Source organism: Sarcophilus harrisii, chromosome 3 (assembly GCF_902635505.1).
Source record: "Sarcophilus harrisii chromosome 3, mSarHar1.11, whole genome shotgun sequence".
Taxonomy (NCBI): Eukaryota; Metazoa; Chordata; class Mammalia; order Dasyuromorphia; family Dasyuridae; genus Sarcophilus; species Sarcophilus harrisii.
The window spans coordinates 435,573,705-435,598,664 of record NC_045428.1 but is presented as its reverse complement, the minus strand read 5'-3'; the positions used below and the strand labels follow the sequence as shown (position 1 = coordinate 435,598,664).

The 24,960-nt window shown below is 36.5% G+C and overlaps 1 long non-coding RNA gene across 1 annotated transcript; it reads right to left on the bottom strand.

Annotated features, from left to right (window-relative positions):
* Positions 1 to 646: 646 nt before the first annotated feature.
* On the bottom strand, positions 647 to 2,105 carry LOC116422091. Its single transcript, XR_004232678.1, has 3 exons — positions 1,412 to 2,105; positions 1,034 to 1,311; positions 647 to 736 (listed from the first exon to the last, which is right to left on the bottom strand). It is a non-coding gene; the product is annotated as an uncharacterized LOC116422091 (long non-coding RNA).
* Positions 2,106 to 24,960: the final 22,855 nt, after the last annotated feature.

Genomic DNA, 24,960 nt, shown 5'->3' with positions numbered 1-24,960 from the left:
TAGGGAGTATCTCAGCCTACACTCAGGGGAGAGAGAAGGCTTTTCCAGTTCGAATATTTTAGAAGTGGGGACAAAGGGAAAGGGATAAGCCTCAATGCATGAAGATATTTCAATTGTTTCCTGTGATCCTTTTGTCTTCCACGTCCCTTTCCCCAGAATGCCCCAAGGAGAACCCCTGGCAAAGGAGAAGAACAAATAAGTCCATATGGTGTAGAGTGGTAAAAGGCTGCCTGTAATGGAGTCAAGCTTCACTCAGCGTTCTGAGAGTCATGGACTATGATTTCCTCTCTCTCTCTCTCTCTCTCTCTCTCTCTCTCTTTCCCCCAGAAAAACTGACCTTTCATTCAGCTCTCACCTTTCCTTTACTTTTTTTCCCCTAAAGATACCAGTTTGTACTGATAAACTGATCCCAGAAAAAGGATGCCTCCCAAAAGTAAAACCTTCTAGTACCTCAACTAGCTTCCTGCTCCTTTCCTAGAAACACAGAATGTCAGTCAATGAGAAACTGAAAATGGTCAGCAGGATCACTGACTTCAGTCCAGTTATTTTATAGAAGAAAAAGTGAATGACACGCAAGGTCGCACACAAGGTCACACTTAGACAAGCATCCACGCACAGAAGATGAGGTGAAACCTTAATCTGTGTCTGCAATACTCCTTTTATTATAAGCTGTCTTCCCTCCACTAGGAAAGTAGTCTCCTACAATTTTTCTTTCTTCTTTTATGATGAATTTAACCTATATCAACAAACATGTATATTTCAATATACAATTTAGCCAGCCTTATCAGTGTAATTTGTTCCTGAAAAAAAAAATCTCCTAAATTGAATTCTTAGATCAAAAACACAATGACCATTAATTTCAAAGGAAAAGAATTCTGTTCCAGAGCATCTGAGCTCTCAAATTTATATCCATATAACACCCAGTGATACTTGATGCTTATGCAATTAAATCTTGAATGTTAAAAAAATAACCCACACCATGCCATTAGAGTAAAGACCAAATAAATCAATGCAGATGATATGCCCTACTCACCAAAATAAGTTGTTGCCATCACAGGGAAAGAGACCTGAAGCAAAGGAGAGTCACTGTGACTTTTTTTTTTCATTTTAGGGGGAATGAGGCATGAGTTTATCACAGCTATAAACCAGCAAGTCACAAGCTCTCCTGGAGCTCAGCTACTCCATTAGGAACAGGAAATACAAAGCAATTCTCATCAATTCAAAGAAAGGCCTGAAAACTGAAGTAGAGTGAGTAAAACTCCCCCTCAAATTCAACTCTCATAACCTCAGTGGGTGTATCTTGAAGTATGACTGTTCAAAAGAAAAAAGAAAAAGAAGATTATTTATGAAACCATGAATCTCTATTATGTACTGCTTGCATTTTTAAATGCTTATTGATAATATCACCAACCTGGTCCAGCTCTGCTGCTGTTTTCCACCCTTATGCTGTGGTTCCTAAGCAGACTTCTTCCACCTGCTCTTGCAGATCCAAGGGTTTTATCTGTGCACCCCATTGGCTGAGTCATCTCATTTGGGCAAAAACATTCTTTGAACGGGTTAAAACTCTGAAAAAACATTACTACTAATGACAATCATCCCGCTCATCCTTGGCTAATCCCATCTTATTAATGACTTGGGTGCTCAGCTTTGTTGATTAGCTCTCCATCTGGACTGGGTGAATGAAGGAGTTGGGTGGGCCATTTGGTCCCCAGGCCTGCAGCAGCTGGTGTCAGTTTCTGTTCACAAACTGGTGAAGGGGCAGTCAGTCCTTGAGCTGTCAGACCCAGAGACTGAACTCTTCCACTACAGAAATCACCCAGAAGGTGGGGTTGTCTCTCCAGCTCCTGCTGGTGACCAAGAAAAGGGAAGAACCAGGTGGAGAGCCAGCTCCCTGTGGAGCCTGGATGAAATCTGCCCCAGCAGGCATGCCAGTCCTCCCTAGCAGTTGTTGACAGACTTGGAAGTGCAATGAGAGATGCTATTTAATGGGAGCTAGAAAGTGCTCCAGAGTGCTGTGATCTACTAGAGAATCTGTCCCACATTTACTTCCTTCACTGAACCCATGTAGGATGTGTCCTTCATTTATAAGCAGGATGGGATCATGGGTAAAGCTAATGGAATTAGATTCAGAGGGTCCACTGGTTGGCCAACTGTTAAATAAGGGATTTGGATGAAATGATCTCTAGGGTTCTTTCCAGCTCCCCACCTTGTTATTTCATTACACATTGTGAACACTTAACAAATATTAGTCTAATGAATTTTTATAATTATTTCTGTTATTGATCTGCTGCCTTTGAGACCCACATTTACAAGAGCAGGCGAAAGAAATCTATTCACCTTCAGGAAAAGTAGCACCAGCTGGGCCAGACCGGTACTATTTGTTAAATTTAATAAGCACTTAGAAAAAGCTCTGGGTGACATCTGAAATCATAGAGGTACTGCACATAACCCAGAAGAAAAGCTACACACCCCAGGGGAGAGAGCTGGGGTATAACTGGAAAACAAGGGTTTGGAGCCACAGTTCTCAGATCTATCATTCTCAGTCTCAGCTTCCTCATCTGTAAAACCTGCAGACTGGACTGAACGACTTTTAACCTGCCTTCCAGCCCTAATTCCTTGATCCTGAAGGTAGGGGTTAAAGGACACCAAAATCTTTGGTTTTCTTCCAAAATAAGGAACACTATGACTAGCTATTTCTACAAATTAAGGGCAATTACATTAAATATGACTGATTGAAATTTTGATCAGAAACAGCCTGGAGGAAGATTTCCAAGTTGACTTCTTGTCACTGTTATTGTTACTTAACCATCTGTCACTATTATTGATTGGTCTCCTCTTGACCTCTCCTGCTAGTTTAGCAACCAAACAAAGGAGATCACAATCTGGGGATCTAAAATTTCCCCATAGTTCATGGCAAATGCCATCCATTTAAAGGCAGGTCCCTGAATCCACACAAGTAATAAGGTCTCCTTTTTAGTGTAGAATTCCTTTTGGTGAGAGCCTTATTTTAATGCATCTATTCTCCCATCCACTCCCACTTTATAGTATTTTATTTTTTCCATGTTACATGTAAAGATAGTTTTCAACATTTATTTTTTATAAGAAGTTGATTTCCCTTTTTTTTTCCTCCTCCCTTTTTCCCCTCCCCAAGAGGGTGAGCAATCTGATACTGGTTATTCATATACAATTATATTAAACATTTCTACATTTGTTATATTGTAAAAGAAGAATCAGAACAAAAGGGGAAAATAACCAAAAAACAAAAACTAGTAAAAATGCTATGATCTGCATTCAAACTCCACAATTGTTACTCTGGGTATGGATAGCATTTTCCATCATGGGTCTTTTGAAATTATTGTACTTCATTGTATTTCGGAGAAGAGATAAGTCTATCAAAGTTGATGATCACAAAATCTTGCTGTTACTGTATATAATGTTCTCCTGGTTCTTCTCACTTCACTCATAGACGTCTTTCCAGGTTTTTCTGAAATCTGCCTATTCATCATCTCTTATAGCACAATAGTATTCCGTTTCATTCATATGCCACAATTTGTTCATCCATTTTCCAATTGATGGGCGTCCCCTCAATTTTCAGTTCTTTACCAAAGAAGAAAAAAGAGCTGCTATAAACATTCTTGTATGTGTGGGTCCTTTCCCCTTTTTTATTTTCTCTTCAAGATATATACTTAGTAATGGTATTGCTAGATCAAAGAGTATGTGTCCCTTGGCACACGCATTATTGTTGGTGGAGTTGTGAACGAATCCAGTCATTCTGCAGAGCAATCTGGAATTATGCCCCAAAAGTTATCAAGTTCCAAATTGCTCTTTAGAGTGGTTGGACCAGTTCACAACTCCAACAATGTAATGCATCACTTCTTTTTTTTTTTTTATAACTTTTTATTGACAGAACCCATGCAAGGGTAATTTTTTACAACATTATCCCTTGCACTCACTTCTGTTCTGACTTTTCCCCTCCCTTCCTCCACCCCCTCCCCCAGATGACAAGCAATCCTATACATGTTGAATATGTCACAGTATATCCTAGATACAATATATGTGTGCAGAACCGAACAGTTCTCTTGTTGCACAGGGAGAATTGGATTCAGAAAGTAGAAATGACCTAGGAAGAAAAACAAAAATGCAAACAGTTTATATTCATTTCCCAGTGTTCCTTCTCTGGGTGTAGCTGCTTCTGTCCATCACTGATCAATTGGAACTGAGTTAGATCTTCTCTTTGTTGAAGAAATCCACTTCCATCAGAATACATCCTCATACAGTATCATTGTTAAAGTATATAATGATCTCCTGGTTCTGCTCATTTCATTTAGCATCAGTTCATGTAAGTCTTGCCACTCCTCTCTGTATTCATCCTGCTGGTCATTTCTTACAGAATAATAATATCCCATAACATTCATATACCACAATTTACCCAACCATTCTCCAATTGATGGGCATCCATTCATTTTCCAGTTTCTAGCCACTACAAACAGGGCTGCCACAAACATTTTGGCACATACAGGTCTCTTTCCCTTCTTTAGTATCTCCTGGGGGTATATGCCCAGTAGTAGAACTGCTGGATCAAAGGGTATGCACAGTTTGATAACTTCTGGGACATAATTCCAGATTGCTCTTCAGAATGGCTGGATTCGTTCACAACTCCACCAACAATAATGCATTACTTTTTAATGGGATTGGTGGGAAATAAAGAACTACAATTATAAGGTGGAGGGGAAGGAGGGTACTTGTGGTAATAACAGGAGCAGGGAACTTAACTTTAGCACCATTTACTATAGAGAACTACAGAGTTTGATTCAGAATTCCTTTGACCTTATCAAATAAGGATTTGGTGCTATGGGCAAAAGAATGAATTTAGAGTAGGAAGGCATTGGTTCAAACCCCAACTTTGCTGCTGTGTGGCTCTTAGACAAGCAAAAACCTTCCTGAACAATGCTTCTTCATCCATAAAGGGATGAGCTTGTCCTAAATGGCTTCCAAGGGCCCTTTCAATTCTAAATCTATGACAAAGTGATGCAAAACTACATCAAAATCTAATGAATCTTTCATAGCAGATAGTTGAATGTAATAGAAATAACTCCAAATTGCAATTTGAAAAACCTGAATTTAAATCCTTATTTATATTTACTGTTTGTATGACTACAACAAATCATTTAATTTCTTTTATCATCAATGTTTTCATCTATAAATAGGACTGTTTATTTTTGACCCATCTATCTCATAAAATTGTTCTGAGGAACAGATGGGTTTAGGAAAATGTATGCAAGGTATTATTAAGGCAACTTTATAGCTAAAGTAAGAACCATGTTATAGACTTCAGTAAGTCAGTCAATTAACATTAGTCTACCATTCCAAATATATACCCATTTATTTCATACAAATCCTCTGCTTTAGCCAATCTGATTTATTCACTAACTCCCAAAATTATTTTATATTTTCTTGCCTCCAAACCTATGCTTACACCATTTCTTCTCAGAATGCCCTTAGTCTTCTCTGCTTATCTAAATCCTATCAATCCTTCAAGGTATAACTCGGATGTTACCTATTCTTTGAAGTTTTCCTAATATTCTTGCCTAAAGCAATCTCTGCCTTCTTTTAATTCTAATAGCTTATTTGTAACTTATCTGTAACTGTCCACTTGGAACTTGTGTAAATAGACTATTGTTAGTTGTTTTCCTGCAATAATAAACCTACTCAGTCATCTACCCAAACCATTTTACCAACTGCCCAGCCTCTCTCATTTGAACTAGTACCCTCTGACCACACCTGTACAACTCATATTTCCATTGTTGGGTAAGCTAATCTTGATTTTGGAACTCCCTACTGTGTCTGAGCCATCTTGATTGGTGACTGAATGAATAAAAAGTTACCTGATCCATTCTATCTAGCCAAGCATTCTCAATGTACAGAGGTGAAAAAAGATTGCCCATTATCACCACTATTGTTCAATATTGTTCAAGAAATGTTAGCTTTAGCAATAAAAGAAGAGAAAAGAAATGGAAGGAATTAGAGTAGGTAATGACGAAACAAAACTATCATTTCTTGCAGATGATATGAAGGTATATTTAGAGAATCTTAGAGAATCAACTAAAAAACTACTAGCAACAATGAACAACTTTAGCAAAATTATAGAAAATAAAATAAACCCACATAAATCATTGTCATTTCTACAATACCAATGAAGTCTAACAGCAAGAGATAAAAAGAGAAATCCCATTTAAAATAACTGTAGCTAATATAAAATATTTGGAAGTCTACCTGCCAAGACAAAGTCAGGAATTATATGAATACATTTACATAACATTTTTCATACAAATAAAGTTAGACCTAAACAACTGGAAAAATATCAATTGCCATGGGTAGGCCAAGTGAATGTAATAATAATAAAAATGACAATTCTACCTAAATTAATCTCCTTATTCAGTGCCATACCAAACAAACTGCCAAAATTTATTTTATAGAGCTAGAAAAAATAACAACAAAATTCATCTAGAAGAATAAAAGGTCAAAAATACTAAGGAATTAATGGGGAAAATGCAAAGGAAGGTAATCTAAGCATAGCTAAATCTAAAATTATATTATAAAGCATCAATTATCAAAACCATTTGGTACTAAGAAACAAAGCATTGGATCAGTGGAATTGATTAGGTAAACAAAACACAATACAATACTCAATCTAATGTGTGATAAACCCAAAGACTCCAGTTTCTTGGATAAGAACTCACTATTTGACAAGAATTTCTGGGAAAACTGGAAAATAGTACACCATTATATCTAGCCAGCTCCAGTTTTTCATGTCTCATCCCATCCTCCTCCTAGAATATCTTGCCCTAGACAACACTCCCCTCTATGTGTTGTTGCTCCCATTAGAATGCAAATTCCTTGAGAGAACATTCTCACTTTTTATGTTTTTGTGACCCCATTCTACCTAGATATGTGAGTAACTCCTTGCAGGAAAACCCTTTGATACTACATACCCATAAGGAAATATAAATATCGATTGACTGAGAGTCATCTGGGGATGGGAGATAAATGGAGTTTGAAAGAAACAGAAAAGAAAAGGAGAAGTATGGTACAGAATTTGAACAGCAGCTGAGGAGTCCTCTTTGGAGCCACAGGTATATGGAGAAAGGTGGCACTCCAACATGTCCATTTATACCTCAGAAACCTCTAAGAGTCTGGTTCTAAGGTGAGGTTGTTTTTATGAGCTGAAGTCTAGAAAGGTTGGAAGGGGACAAGTTATGGAGGTCTTTAAAAGTCAAACAGAGAATTTTAAATAATATTCTCCTGTTTTTTCCACTTCCCTTTTAGATTCATATTAAAATACCACTTCCATCATATGCTTTCCTACTCCAGAGCCTATGGGATAAAATAAAAACTTTTTACTCTGACATACAAGACACTTTTCAACATGACCTTGGTCTATCATTCCAAACACATTTTATAAATGAGGAAACTGAGGAAGAGTTAAGTGACTTCCTTACGGCTACACATCTAGTAAATATCTAAGGCCAGATTTGAATTCAGAAAGATTAATCTTCCTGACTCCAGGCCTGGTATTCTATCCATTACACCATATAGCTACCTACCGTAGATCATATCTATCTATAAATCCCTTATGTACCCTGGGTCCCTATGGTCTTTTTCAGCTAGCTACATTTGAATCCTCAGTGCTTACCACAGTGCCTAGTATAGAGTAAACACTTGAAAAATTTTTGTTATTCATTCACAGAGTGCTTTATGGCTTTAAAAAGCACCTTTTTCATAACAAGGACCAGCATTATTATTCCCCCTGGACTCCCCTTGAGACTCAGGTTAAGTGAATTGACTAAAATCACATAACTAGTTCCTAGTGTGTTAATTCTGACTTCTAACTTTTTTTGCACTTTTTACGCTCCTTTTCTTCTAGACTAATTGGTCAATAAGTACTTGTTTGAGGTGGAATTAATGTTTTTTCAAACAACTTTGAAAGCCTTAAGAACTCAGATCAATGTAATAAACAATTATGATTCCAGAGGACCCAATGGGAAACATACCCATCCATCTCCTGACAGAGGAGGGATGGACTCAAGGTGCAAAATGAGAAAGATTGTTTTGGACACAGCAAATGTGGGAATTTATTTTGCTTGACTTAATATTTGTTATGAGCTTTTTCCTTTTTTTTTCAATAGTAAGGGATAGGGAGAAATAATTGATTTTTATTCACTGAGAAAATAAAATTTAGTTTTAAAAAAGAATTATTCTTTTAAAACTCATTATTTTGAAGCAGACAGCTCTCCCTGTTGAAGAAAGCTTACCATTTCAAAGTGACTGCAGCCTTTCTTCACTTCCTCCCCCACCTCACCTTCTCCCAAACTTTGCATCTCCCCACCTCCTGTTTGCTTCATCTTGTATTTAGATTGGAGGTGTGTGGAACTAACAGCACTGTTTTGCCTCCTGATTTGACTGAAGTTTATTCAAGACTATTTCCAGAGCAGGAGAACCCACAGCAGTGTCATCAGTGGGGCTGCATAGCAGCCAAACCACATCATCAGTGCAAGCCTTCCTTAAATCAACCCCCTGGCAATTCCAGTGTTGGGAGTCTGGCATAAGGACACAGTGTTCTTGAGCACAGCTCAACATGCAATCTACTGCCATTGGTGACAAGCCCAAGTGCTTTCCCGGAATATGTGAGAAAGCCTTCATGAGTTCATCCAAAGAGTGGTTTGGAAAAAGACTTGGTAGAAGGAGTATATGAATATATGAACATTCCCCTCCAACAGAAATATCAATGCTTCCTCCTCCGGTGCCCCAAGTGACCCTCGGTATTGAAGGCTTTACTGGCAGAGTATAAGTTCTGGTGGATCTTTCTCGGTTGCCTGGAGAGGCTAGAAGCAGATTGGGTTGGTTACCTGAGGTAATAGCTTAGTTAAGTTGGAATTGCTCATTTCCATGGGGTAACTGCCAGGGAAGAAATTGTTTTGGACACAGCAGTTCCTAAAGATTTATATCAGGCCTCAGAAGGCACAACTATGAGCAATGGATAGAGACTGCAGAGGACAATTTATGTTCAATATATGGGCAAACTTCTTAACAATAAGAGCTATCGAAAATTGGAATAAGCTGCCTCAAGAAGCAATTAGTTCTCCTTCAGTAGTAGGTTTTTTTTTTTGAGAAAAAGTTGGATTAATCAATCAATAAACATTTATTAAAGACCTACTATGTGCCAAGTACTGGGGATACAAGACCAAAGAATACAACAATCCCTACTCTCTCTCTAGGAGTTAACATTCTAGGGATAGGGAAGAAGAATTTATTTAGCAAGGGCTAAATCCTTTACAAATCTCTCATTTGATTCTCATGATGACAATTGAAAGATAAATTCTGTTTCACAATGAAAGAAACCGAGAAAATTAAATTAAGTGACTTGTCTAGGGTCATACCCCAGTAGTATCTAAGAACAGATTTGAATGCAAGATCTTTCTGGCCCAGTGTTCTATCCACTATCTAGGGCTTCTTAAATTTTTTCTACCCACAACCTCTTCTCACCTGAGAAATTTTTACATGACCCTGAGTATATAGCATATGAAATAGGTATACAAATCAAACATTTACTGATAATAAATATAATTTCATGATCCCCTATATTCAGTTACACATCCCTATGTGGGGCCATGACCCACAGGTTAAGAAACTTTGCACCAGGCTACCTAGATGTCTCAAAATTCTATATGGGAGAAACTATATGTACATTTAAAAATATACACAGTGTACTTGTTGGGTAAATTGTAGAGAGGATTCTTGTTTTAATGAGTTATTCTAAGTGGTCTCAGATTCTATGATTGACAAAGAAATCTATTCTATTTTGTGAAAATTGGGACATTTGCCCATTCTTAGTTCTGTGCCATCTTTCTCATTTTCTGATTTTTCAAAAGTTATTTCTGACATTGATTCAATCACCATGTTTGTTGTTTCTTTAGGTATTTTATCATGTGTTATGAAGGTATCCTGAGCCCACTGAAAGCAGCTAGGTCCTCTACTACTTTCTTACCAAATAGAATATTTGCAACCAGTTTTACAAATTGTAAAGCTGTGTAAATGTTAGCTATTATCATTATTGTCAAATTCACTATCCTCCTTACCATCAGAACAATGTAAGCTCCTTGAGCATGTAGACTCCTTGATTTAAAGAAAGAAAGAAAGAAATTTCCTAACAACCAGAGCTATCATCTTAACAAAGGAAAAGCATTTGCATTAAGGAGATATAGTCACAAAAGACAGGAAAGATATAGAATAATAACTAGCAGGGGTAGATGGATCAAACAAAAATTTTTCTGAGGATTTTTTTTTGGGGGGGGGGGCATGTTTATGGATGAAAGGGAAGCAGCCAGTAGACATAGGGAGGGTAAAGATAAGAGAATAGGGATAAGAGGATCAGTAAATTTTAGAGGATAGAATAGAGTGGGCTCACTTTTGCATATAGAGGGGTTTGACAAAGAAAAGGAATATGTCTTCGTGTCTTCATGGCAGACAAAGGTGAAGGAGGAGATAATGGGAAAGGCATCTGAGGTGAGGAGAGGAGAGGGGAGAGCTCAGTGAATTGTTTCTATTTTTGCAATGATTTATGAAGCTGAGAGGGCAAGGGGAAAGGATTTATGGAACTAAGAAAAGAATCACAAAGTTTCTCTTCCGTAAAAAAAGAAAAATAAATTAGATTTAAATAAAAATAAGAACAAATTAGAAAGTGATTTTGATAATAGAAAGTAAGTACATTAATAGTTGAATTAGATGCTTCTCATTTCTCTGAGAAATCATCACTTTTTCATAGTTTAAAATGGTTCACACATGTTAGAAAAAAACTCTTTCCTTTTGCATTGTGCTTATCATTTTTATTGCCCATCATAGGGCATACCACTTCTCTGACGGGAGTTTCTTTGGAGTAATTTTTGTCCTCCTTGTGGGGAAAAAAAAGTATGTTCTTTACTATTACTCTAGAGAATATTAAAATACAAAATTTTTATTTATTTTAAATGTATGTTAGGCTCACTATGTATAAAGACATCAAATATTTAAGGTAAAAATTAAGGAACATATCTTTGTGTTACACTCAGACATTTTATCAGAGAATCCATAGCATTTCTAACATTAAACTGCAATGTTCCCTTAAAAAAATCATAATCCAATAAAGATACTTCTCTTCATCTGCAGAAGCAAATCCAGTAACGGTACAGTTAAATGGAATGCAATCATCTAAAATTCACAAATCCACTGTTTGCTATCACTTTGATCAATTTATTCTTTCCACAATCTGACACAGAGAACTAATTGAGGAGAAATTGGATGTTAGTTTCAAAATACCAATAATATCAATCTCTAATGATAATGGAATAGATTTTTCCAATGCTAAGGAAGCAGGAGTTTGTTATACCGTGTTTGCTACAAGAAATTCAACCAATACTTTTAAATGCCTACTAAGTACAAGACAGTAAAATAAAGATGGTAAAATAAAGACAGATTTTCAGAGACAAGGTTTTTAAATGTTAAGTTTTTATGTGGAGAAAAAAATATTTTGCATGTTATGTTTCATTATAATATTATTAGAAGGAGAAGTTAGTTATTGAGAAATAAGATCTCTCTTCATATTTTGCTTTGGCTATATGAGGCTAGGCAGTACAGCTGACCACTCTCTAAAACTAGAGGTTTCAGAGAAGTTGCCCATCTGTTTTGATAGAGGGAGTTTCAATACTGGGAGTTACTCAGACAGAAAATTAAAGCGTTTGACAAAAAAAAAAAATAGAATGATTTTGAAGAAACAATGTTAATTTTTTAAAAAATTAAGTAGAAACTGTCTTCTTAGAGTAAGAAGGAGAAAAGTAGAATTGCCCAGTAATAAAATATGTCTCAGAAATATAGGGGGGACAGGAGAGACAGTAACATGAATCAATATTATGTAAATTATCTATATATAAATATCAATAGCTAGCAAATAACTCAGATGGCTATAGAAATGGCAAAGTTTTAGAAAGAGAATGAAAAGGCAAGTGAGGGATAGTAGAAAAAAAAGCTACTTAAGGAAAAAGGAAGTAAATAGCTTGATCAGAAATAGTGAGGCAAGATAGAGTGGTATAGGGAAAAGAATGCTATATTGGAGCCAGGGGATCTGGATTCAAATCCTATACCTGCTGTGTACTACCTATGTAATAATAGGCAAGTCACTTATTCTCTCTGGAACTGTGTCCTTATTTATAAAGTGGGGTGGGAAGGGAGCACAGGGAGGGAAACTAGACAAGATGACCAGTTCAAATTCTATGATCCTGTGAAAAGAGCTAGGAGTCTGGGCCATGACTTAATGGAATTCAATATTTTACCTAAATGGGTCATCTATAGTGAGCCAAATAGTTAAAATCATAATCTGTAATCAGAATCCCAAATATCAGAAGGAACAGTGCTGCAAACATGTGGCTGAAGTGAATTATTCATCAACATGAGGCCAGTTTAAAAATCTACAATAGCTAGCAAAAGTCAACCCCATGATTTAGGGACCAACTTTGAGTGTTATTTTTTAAAAACCAAAATAAAAATTTTGCACAAGAGGACCTGAAAAAAGAGAGACAGAGACCCAGAATGTGTCTTTCTGTAAATCCTCTGTAAATTCACAGAGGATTATACATATATAACCTATATCAGATGGTTTACCATCTCAGGGAGGAGGGAGAGAGAGACAGAATTTGAAACTCAAAACTTTTTTTCTAATGTTAAAATTTTTTTTTACATGTAATTGGGGGAAAACAAAATATTATTTAAAAAACACAAAAGAAATTGAAATTCAAGAGGAAAGTTTTTAATTACCCAACCAAATGTTATATAGTCACCTATCTAAGATGTTCGTCCTAAATATTTAAATTCATATTTGCTATGTAATAATAACACAGAAGGGTAAAATTTTACCATAAATTCAAATGTTAATTTAAGGGAATGCTGTCTTTTAGTTATTTAGTTAGTTTTGACTAATACATCCAACATGTAGCACAATTCATGCAAAATTGGATTAAATGACACAAAACATTTGTGGGGAAAATATTAAATTCACAATTATTTTCAGAAAAGATACAACTTGCTAACTTTTTAAAATTTGTTGTAATTTTAAATTGTTGTTGCTTGTTCTTCCGTCTCCAAGACAATCATGACTTGTCAGGGAGGGGGTGCCATGATGTCCAAGTGAATTGGATTTAAGCGAGAGAGGGCTGTCACAAGACTCATTTTCTCCTCCAGAGCCATCTCTGAGGTTTCAGCCCTCAAAAATTCACGGTCCTTTGGGCAGAACACCAGAAAGAAGGAAAAGGAAAGAGAAAAAAGGGAAGAATGGAGAAAGAAAGCTGTTGCCCAGTCTTCAATACTGCAGTTTCTTCATAGAGGTTGCTGTTCAACCTTGGTTCTCGAAGGCAACCAATAGCCTCTGTAAGTAATTTTAGTAAAATAAACCAAATATAAAACAAAAATAACACCCAAAGATATAATCAAAAAACCATCATAATAGGTAATATATTAGACAGATTTGGTTTGGGCATAAAGTTTAAAAAGTGGTTTTTCCACTTATAATTCTTCAACTACTAACTTTTTTCTCTTTTATTAATCTGTCTCAAAATAAATTTCCACATTGGTCATCCTGAGAATTTATTTTTTCTTCATTTTAAAAATGAGGTGAAGCATGTTTCATTTTCATCCTTTCAGCCTCAGTGGTTTATTATTGCATTGATCACAGTTTTAAAATCTTTCTAAGTTGTTTTTATCTTCAGTTTTATCATTGTATTCTCTAGTTTCCTTTTTCTCCCTGCATCAGTTCATAGAGGTCTTCCTAGTTCTTCTGATATTTTCTATTCCATTATTTATTACAATACTAAAAGATCCCATTTTATTTATATTCTGTAATCTGTTTAGCTATTTCCCAATAGCAAGATACTATCTTCATATCTAATTTTTGGCTACTATAAAAAATGCTGCTATAAATATCTTACACATATAGATCCTTTTCTTCTTTCTTTGGTTCCTTTGGGATAAAGACCAAATAGTTGGATCACTGGTCAAAAGGTATACATAATTTGGTAACTTTCTGGGAATTGTACCATATTGATTTTGAAAATTGCTACAACGATTCATAGTTTCTTCAGTAATGCACTATGTATCCACAGCCCCTCCAATATTTGCCATTTTCCTCTTCTGTCATCTTTGCTAGTCTGATGGTTGTAGAGTTTCAAAGTTGTCTTAATTGATATTTTTTCTAATTACTGATTTAGAATATTTTTTTCATTTCCTGTTTATATCCTTTGGCCATTCACTTATTAAGCAATATGCTTAGACTTACAAATTTAAATCACTTCTTTATATTTCTTGGATATGAGACCTGTATCAAAGAAACTTACTGCAAAGATTTCCCCCACTTACCTATTTCCCTGTTCATTTTAATGACATATTTATGCAAAATTTTTAAATTTTAAAATCAAAATTGTCTATCTTGTGTGATTGTGTTTAGTCCTTAAAAATTATGGAATCCATTGATGCAAAAGGTAATTTCTTTCTTGCTCCTCTAATATGCTTATTTCCTTTTATATCTAAGTCACCCATCCATTAAGAGCTTATCTTTTTATATGATATGAAGTATTAGCCTAAGCTTAATTTCTGTCAGCCTGTTTTACAGTTTTTCCACTATTTTTTGTCCAATAATGAGCCCTTTCCTGCCACTACCTGGTTTGGGGTTTTATCAAACATTATGCTACTTGTGTTTACTTCTGAAAGATGTGTGCCTAATCTGTTCCACTTAAAAAAAAAATCAAATAAACTTTAATAATTACTGCTTTATAAAACAGTTTAAGATCTGGTATTGATAGAACCCCTCCCAATTTCTTTTTTCATTATTACCTTTGAAATTCTTGATCTTTTGTTCCTCTTTCGGAATTTCATTATTACATTTTGGATCAGTTCACAACTCCACCAACAATGTATTAGTGTCCCAGTTTTCCCTCATCCCCTCTAACATTTATCACTATCTTTTCCAGTCATTTTGATCAATCTGAGACATGTGAAGTTCAAAATCAGGGACTTTTGAAACTCAGTTAGAGAAAGTCATTACAAACCTGGACTGGCAATAGCCCCAGAAGGGAAAACACCCTTTGAGCTTCTTTTTTCTTTTTATGGAATAATCTATTTTTTCCCTTTCAGAATTCTGTCTGTGAGGTCACTCATCCTCTTCAAAACATTCTCAGCCACTGGTTCCAAGCTCTCTTGGACAAATAGAAGAAACATCTCCCTCTATCCAGCTATTATCCTCTTACTTGACTATCTTTTCTTTGGTCTAAACTTCCTGATCTCTAGGCTCAAGGTCCCCATTAATTTCCCTTAGTTCTTTCACAGTGAACATTGTATATATTTTCCTTATTCATTTTAATCTCTGAGGACTAAACTATACATGGTCATTATTCATTTTAGGTTTGTTTGCCCAATAATTACTAAATACTGAGATCTGTGATTCCCTCTTCTTTTTTTAACTGTTTATTCTATCCTATTCTAGTCATGCTGCTGCAAGAACTGACAGAAATCATACAACCATTCTGACTGGATCCACTACAAATTTATATTACAGAATGATCAACTGGGCTCTCACCATGCTAAGCAATCCTATACCTCCCTCATCAATTCATTATCCCACTCCCCACAGTGGTTCTTTCAAGTCTTTTTAATTCTTCCTCAAAACTTCCATGGTTCTTCTTCTTAGCTATAAACAGCTCTTCTTCTTTCTTCCTCATCTCATATCACTCAAGTGCTTTCTCCTTCTATTTCCCCATTCACCTCAGATTAAAACGTGGCATTACTACTTGCCATGATAAACTCCTCTAGCTGCAAAAATAATCCCAACCCATTCCATCTCCTTCAACAGTCTGCTCCCTGTGTCATACTCTGTTAAACATTTATCTTCAGTCTCTTGATTTATACTTAGTTCCTTCTCTACTGCCTATAAACAAGACAATGTCTCCCCATTCTCAAAAACCCTTGCTTGATCCTTTCATCCTTGCTGACTATTGTCATATACTTCTGCCCTTTATGGCCAAACCCTATTTAAAAAAAGATTCCATTTTTTCTACTCTCACTTTCTTTTTAATACCCTACAATTTTACTTTTAACTTCGTCATTCCACCAAAATTGTTTTCTTCAGTTACCAATGATCTTGCCAAATTCAACAGCAATTTTCCTTTTTCTAGCTCTCTCTATAGCTTTTGACACTATTGATCACACTCTTCTTCACATTATTTTCTCTTTAGGTTTTGGAATAATATACTCTCTTGGTTCTCTTCTTATTCCTCAGTCTCCTTTGCTGAATCCTCACCAAATCTTCACTGATTGTAGCTGTCCTCTGTCCTGAGCCCTTTTCACGGTGTTGCCTCAGACAAACTGAGATCTGGAAAAGGCATTAGCTTTAAACCTAACTAGGGATAACTGGAGATTGTAGTATAGACAGAATTCTAGGCTTGGGACCAACAAGATCTGAATACATCTCCAGTCATCCTGATCTACATCTTGCCATTGGACCCAGATGGCTCTGGAAGAGAACTTCCCTCACTTAAATCCAATTAACTTGCATGTCTTGGTATCATCTTCCTGATGTCATAGTTGTTTTTGAGAACAAAGGATAAGTGACAACTTAAATCCAATTCACTTGAAATTCAAGACACCACCGTCATTAGTCCTGTTTGAGAAGAGAAGAGAAAACTATAATTAATACTATTTCACTTGGTAATGTCATCAGGTCGTAAATCCCATGGATTTAATTATTATCTCTATGCAATGATTCTCAAATCTATCTATCCCTATTCTCCCCAACCTTCACATCTTCAACTGTCTTTGACACCCCACACTGCATGTGCAGTAGGCATTTTAAGTTCAGTTTTAAACTTCTTGAGTTTATGATACTTCCTCCAACACACTCCCACTTTCCAAATTTCTCTGTAGAAACATCTTTCCAGCCCAAAAGGCTCACCATCTAAATGTTATTCTCAATAATTCAGTCTCTCATCCCACCCATGCCCCAAATTCAATCTGTTACCAATGCTTGCCCATTTCCCCTTTGCTCTTGAATATACCCCCTTCTCTCCCATGATACTGCCACCATCCAGTGGGTGGCCCTCTTCACTTTATATTTGGGTTATTGCAAAAGGCTGTTAATGGTTCTGCCTCCCACACATCTCTCCTCATTCCAGTCCATCTTCCAATCAGTTGTCGAAATGATTTTCCTAAAGTATCAGTCCAACCATGTCACTTCCTGCTCAATAAACTTTAGTGCCTCCCTATCACCTCCAGGATTAAATACAAAAATTCTTTCTTTGCCATTCAAAGCCCATCATGACCTGCCCCCTTTTTACTACCCCAGGCTTCTTATATTTTACACTGCCCTCACCACATATACTTTGGTGCACTGATGCTGGTCTACTTGTTGTTCCATGAATAAGGCATTTCATTTCTCAGCTCTGGGCATTTTGTCTGACCAGCTTTCATGACTGGGAATGACCTTCCTCTTCATCTATCTCCACTTCTTAGCTTCTTTCAAATTTCAACTAAAGTTCCTCCTTGTACAGAAAAGCCTTTCCTAACTCCTCTTAATTCTAACGCTTTCCTCTGTTCATGTATCTAATTTATTCTATATATAGCTTGTTTGCTTGTTGTCTCCCCCATTAGAGTATAAGCTCATTGAAGGCTCATTGAAGGCAGGGATGGCCATTTGCCTTTCTTTCTTTCCCAAAAGTTAACACAATGCCTGACACAGATATGTTTAATTAATACTTTTTGGCTGATTTATTCTATTTTTCCATATAGATTAGTAGGCAAAAAAAAAGACAAACAGACAAAGTTATACCCATGGGAAAGGTCATTGCTCTTCTATCACAAAAGCACATTCCTGGATTTCACATTTCAATATGGCCAGCAAAGAATGAAAAGGCTGTGAACTCACTCATATCAATTTGCACTAAGAAAATATGGCCATGATCTTTTAAATTTTTTCATTTGGTACATTTATTTTTAATTTTTAAAAAATAAATATATCCCTTTCCACTTGATATTTATGACATTTATAAATGATTAGTATTTTTTTTCTATTTTGTACTTTATTTTTCCCAGGAAATTTATACTGGTATTCTAAAAGAACATAAACAACTTGTTTTTTGGCTTTTTTGTGTAAAGATCATCTGTCATTTGTGAATTCTTTAATTCTATAAGACAAACTTTCTCAATGTCATCATTTGCCAAGATCATTTTCACCAAAAGTTTTTTTTTAATGCACCTGGAGACAGAATAATCCTTTGTAAAGGTAAATGAGAAATAGCAAATGGTTACGATGAGGGCTAAGATGTTAAGATAGAACTGGTAAAGTTTTGTAAGTGGGAACTTCCTTTACTCTATATTGGTAAATGAGAACTACTGGGGACCAGCACACTTAAGTGGCTGGGTAACTAGCCTAAAGTAGCTAAGAGTGATAAATTGATAGGAGTTAATGGGACAAGAAGAGTAAAGAAAAAGGGAAATACAATTCTCTGTTCTCTTGAAAAGCTTTCTTCTCTTGTTCCAATTTTTTCATCTTAATGATGGGCATGGATGAGGAACTGTCAGGTAAGATGCCTACCGTCCAGAAAAGAGCATATTTAACCCTATCATTTGCCTTTTTTTTTTGTTTCTGGGACAAGCTTCTCTTAATGTCTGAGGACAAAGAGTACAAGAAATACTTTCAAGTAGATTAAGAAAAATGAGTTAAAAGGCCAGAAAGAGCCTCTCTTCTGTCTTGCCCACAACATATGGAAACTGCTCTGCCATGGGGAGAACTATCTGTAACTTCTATCACTGTTTTCTTGCTAACGATGTTAAGCTCAGTTGCTTCTCTCTGACTAAATGAACATCAGTGCTGTCAATACCCTTTATATTTTGGCATCTTTGGACAAAGCCCTCGTTGTCCCACCCTGTTTGTGGAACTGACATTACTGCAGCTAGAACAGTCTTTATCCTAAGTTCTTGCGATGTCAGCCAAGGACATCATTCCATCTTTGTGCTTTGACCCTGTTACAAATAAGGACAAGCTGGCTGATCTGGAGAAGAAAATGTCAAGGAAATTGGCTGGTGAAATGAACTAATCCATGTCTGCTGCATCTGATTTCATCTCTTTCTAGCTTCTTTCCAAATATCCAATTTCCACTCTTCTTTGGTTATGCAAGACTTGGAATCTTTCAAAAATCCGTGTCAGAGAAGCAGTCCTGGATGATAATTCCCTTTCCCTTCTCTTCTCCAGATGTTTTCTTTCCATGCAGTTTCTGAGGGCAAGAACAAAATAAAACAGTTCTGGGAGATAAAGCAAAGCTCTGGAAGCTCTTTTTAAAATAGAGCTATATTTTATAAAGTCAATATTCCAACATAGGCTATTTCCTATAATGTGCTAACTTTAAGAAAAGTAAATTCTGTAAAAATCAAAATACACAGAACAATCTCATCCTCATAATCTTGCTTTATTTCCAATTATGTAATGGAATTCTCTTGAACTAAGATTCCTTTTTCAATTTCATGGGACATGTGACTACTCCCCCTCAAAACTATGATGAAAAACTCAAGAGCAGCTGCCTTTGAACTGCTTTGAAGGACAGGAATCAAGGCTAAATATTCCTCTTTTCCTGCCCCTTTGCCTCTGATCTCTGACAATCTGATAAGCTCTACTGTCATCTGGGAGGGAAGCTTACCTTAAGGGATCCTAGTGTAGAAGAAGAGCAAAAAATGGCAACATTAACAGCAGCAAGGTAACAAAATGGATAAAAGGTTAGATTCACTAATTAGAAAGAGCCGAATTCAAATCCTATCTCAGACATTTACTTAGCTTTTTGCCTCTAAGCAAATAATTATCAAACTTCTTTCAGCTTCAGTATCCTCAATTATAAAATGAGGATAATAATAGCATCTGACTCTCAAGGTTGATGTGAAAATCAAATGAACACATACACACACACACCCCTTTATGGTTCTCAAAGTGCTACATATGCTTTTATTATCAATAATGATATTGCACAGTTCATTATAATATACAACATCCTTTTCCTAACATTATCTCATTTTCTTCCATGTAACAACCTTGTGAGGTGAACTAGTGTTTTCTACAATCTCTCTTCTCCAATGACTTCCTCTACAACCTGTCTCTCTATCCACACCAGAAACACCTGTTCAGATCCAGTGCCCTCTGCTGACTAATAACTACCTCTCTCATCCCCCAATGCTACGTCAAGAAAACCCTTTCTCTTCACTTCCACCTTTGAGCCATCTTCAGCAACACTTTATCTGCCTTGCCATTGGTGACTTTCCTCTTCCTCTTTTTCCAGTCCTGGAGCCAAGAATCATGAATTCTAACCGAGTCAACCTCGCCACTGATCATCTTCCTAGAGTGTATTAATTTGCTAGTTCACTTAGCTCTGTACCTTCTCGATCAAAGTACCCTGCCCTGGCCATTGTATCCCTGTATGTACTGGTTTTCCAAATATAGGGTAAGGTCCTTTCAGGGTAGGAATTGGTTTTGCTTTTATATTTGTATTTGCTGCAATAGTATAGTCCTCAATATATAATAGACACAACACTTTTTCAGTCAGTCATTTCACAGATAAGAAAAAAAAATGGTTTAGTGACTTACCTATGGTAGCAAGTTTATGAGTAGCAAACCTGGGGCTTTTTAATTTTTGGCCCATGCATCATATATCCCAGAGCTCATCTAGTCTAGCTGCGAAGTTTAGTGACCTCCCCAATGTCACACAGATTACTTAGCATCTGTTGGCCTCCAAGGTTAAGCAACTGTCTTTGGATTTTAGAGTGAATAACTTTTCAATGTACCCCGAGTCCTCCAAAAAACTTACAAGTATTCATGGCCACAGAGCCACAAGCATCAGAGGCAGGATTTGAATCTACTTCTCCCCAAAATATATTCACTCTTTAAAACATATATACATATATAAAATATGAATCATAATAAGTTAGAAGTTATATAATGTTTTAAGGGTCACAAAGCACTTTTTATATATTCTCATTTTATCATCATAACAACCCTTGGAAGTAGATATTATTGTTATTCTCTTCCTCCCATATAATACTAGAGAAACTGAGGCAGACATGTTAAACGATGTGGACAGGTCTAATACTCTATCCACCATGACAATGAGCTGCTTAATCTTGCCTTTTTTACCCGGGAGTGTGTAAGGATTTGCCAACTTGGTAGTCACATTACTGGGGGCTGGAAGCGGTACTTCAAGGCATATAATATGGAAGTTTACTCTTTATGACTGTGAGCCACAGGTAGGTCATTCTATCATCAGTGTGGTAAATGCCTCTGCCAATTGCCAACCAGCAGCCATCCAACTCTGCCCTCTCATTCCCTATCAATGTGTCCATTGGATCTTCTTCTAAATCCTTTACAGAGAATCTATTAAACATGCCAGAGGTTTTCCTCTGCTCTTTGAATATTGCAAGATCTTTACTGCATTTGACTCAAGCTTTTTGTTTTATTCCTTATTCTTGGGAGAGAAACCCATTTTCTCTCTCCTCTTCACGCTAAATAGTACTTATTATGCCATTTCTCATACATAAATCATCCTCGACGATATGCAGCAGCATGATTCCAGTCAGTTCTCCACATTATCCCTACTAGGAGAGGAGGCTTGGGCATGGCAACACAAGGTCTTTATAACTGACCTTGGAATAGACCAAGAGTTGTTTTGTCCTTTTTGATTTTATTTTTAGCATTTACATTCTTCATTGTGTTTTGCTTGGACCAAGGCTGAAATCATTTGGATTTCTTACAAAAACCCATGGACATTTGAGGGGAGGCCACCCAGAAGGAGAATGGGTTTCAAGGAAGCATCTTGAGATTAAAATTTTACAGCAGATAAAGAAAGTATCATCAACATGTGGTAAAGCTGCCTATTATTTTAATGCTTCTTTTAGAGAGAAGGAAAAGTAAACTTTCTCATCTTACAAAATGAACACTTTTGTAAGCTCTGGAGTAGGCTGCCTTTCTGGACTAAAGATAGGGTGAACTGAACTTTTTTTCAGAATAACTATGCACTACTAATGGTGGCAGCAAGGTTGGGCAGTGAGCACTTGATCTGGAGTCAGGAAGACTCATCTTCATGAGTTCAAATATAGTATCAGACATGTACTGACATGGGCAAATCACTCAACCCTGTTTGCCTCAGTTTTCTCATCTGTAAATGAACTGGAAAAGAAAGTGGCAAACCGTTCCAGTATGTTTTTCAAGAAAACTCTCAATGGAGTCATAAAGAGTCAGTTATGAAAGTTGGACACAAATGAACAGCAAGAACTCAGTTAATGTGTCACTCTGACTTTGTCATCTAACATGCTATGAAACAATGACCTTGGGCTACAGATTCAATTATTCTCTATCTGTCCCTAACTCTCAGCAACCCTTCACCCCCATGGGAAGATAGGGATGCTCTGGAAGTAAAGGTACTATAAAAAAATCTGAATGGCTGGGGTAGAAATGAGATCAAGAAGGCAGCCAAGGGTGGGGGGTAAATACAAGTCAAGAATATAAAAGGTCAGAAGATTATATAAATCAGTTGATCAATCAATTTATTTATTTATTTATTTATTGTCAATTAAATTTTATTTGTTAAATGTCAATTGTGTTTCAGGAACTAGGGGGATTTAAAGATACAAATGAAACAATCTCTATACTTAGAGAATTTATATATATATATGTATTATATATATATTATATTATTATATAATATATATATATATATTAAAGACAAATTTACCTCTATAAGTATAGATAAAACATTCAAAATAAGCCATACTGTGAAATGAGATAATATATAATATAAGTCCAGACCAGGTTATTAAGTCCTTTAAATGTCAAACAGAGGATTTTGGCCTTGATTATAAAGGCACAATAAACATTGATGTTGTATTGAGTAAGTGAGTACTATGGTCCAACTTGTATTTTAGGAAAATCTCTTTGCCCATTGTGGAGAGGATAGATTGGAGAGAAGATCTGAGGAAGGGAGGTCAATTAAGAGGCAATTGTAAGAAATAACCAGAACCCAAATTAGGATGGTTGTGGTGTGAGTAGAGAGATGTTGTGAAAGTAAAAATGGAAAAATTTGGTAACTGATTAGGTGAGGAAAAGTAGGGACTCAGTTTTTGGGAGGAAGAGTGAATTTTGTTGTGGACATGTTGAGGTTAACACACCTAAAGGACAATGACTTGAAATGTTCAGCAGGCTATTGATGATGTAGGACTGAATCATGAGGAATAGTAGATCTAATAGCCATCTGCACAGAAATAATACACAAACCAATGAGATCTGATGATTTCCCAAAAGACCTCATTAACCACAATCCTTACACTGATGAGATGATCATAGCTGCTCAGAAAGTTGTAGAGCTTGGGGGATAGATGGTGGCCCTTGTCATTTCAGTTGCATGTCCTTTTCCCAAAATAGAGTGTTAAAAAATCAGGAGGATGCTCAGACTTTTTCTAGCTCCTGTTGCTTGTCAACAATTACCAGAATAATAATAGCAGCAACTAACATTTATATCTCACTAGATGGCAGGTACTGTGTTAAGCACTTTATAATTTTCATCTCGTTTTCATTATCATTATCTCATTATCCTCACTCACAACAATACTGAGAGGTGGGTGCTGTTTTATGAATAGGAAACTGAGGCATAAAAGTTAATTGACTGACATATATATATATATATATATATATATATATATATATCAGTATCTGAGGCAGGATTTGAATTCAGGTTTCCTGACTTCAGGCCTGCGTTCTTATCCATTGTCCCACCTAGTTGAATTTCCTAGGATTTTTGTTATTTAGCCACTGACTCTTTATGATTCCATTTAGGATTTTCTTGGCAAAGATATTGGAGTGGTTCATTTTACAAATGAGGAGACTGAAGCAAACAGAACTATGTGATTTCCCAAGGTCACACAGCTAGCAAGTGCCTGAGGCCGTATTTGAACTTGGGAAGAGGAGTCTTCCTGACTATGGACACCTACCTATCCATCTCTAATAAGACAGTTACTAGCAATGCCCCATGGTGATTAAAGAATGGCGCCAATCTAGCTTTGTGTCATTTCAAATTTGCTTAACAAGCCCCGTATGCCTTTGTTCTAGTCATTGTCAATAATTGTCTCCCCTAAGGTCAAGCATGGATTCTTGGAACTCCTCTGGAGTCCTGCCAAGCTGAACTTGACCCACAAATTTGCTTTCACACACACACACACACACACACACACACACACACCCCCCTATGACAGGGGTGTGAAACTATGTTCCCTTTAATCTGTAAAATTATCACTCTGAAATTGTGTTTCCTTTTGATCTATAAAAGAAGGGAGATTCCTGGCTTCCCAGACTCGGGGAATCTGTGAGAGAACTTCTCAGGCTGGGCCTTTTTTAAGGCAAATCACCCCTACTGATAGCCGATTGATCCCCTTTCAAATTCATGCTGAAAAAACTTTTAATTTCATTCAATTGGGAGACCCTGGTCTGATCAGCTCAAACTGTCCCCAGTTCTCCCCAACCAAGATCTGCTCATAAAATAGGTTTCTGCTCTCTTACTTCTTTGCAGAATGGCCAAAGTATCATGCTTTTTGCCTCTCTGGCATAGCTGCCAGGACCCTGCCTGCTGTGAAGCCATTCTCTTCTCAGTGCCAGTCTCCATTTCCCTAATAGGACTTTACCACTAGGAAGTCAGTCTCCTAGCAAAGCTGACTTCTCACCCAACAATAAACTTCCCTTTTTGCCACTTAATATTTTGGGTTTGTGAATTCTTTCATGTAGAACCTGCATCAACCAAAAGGGGATTCCCACAGCTCTCTGCACTGCCACTAACTGCATCACCTGACTTTTGGAGAAAAAAATCTAAA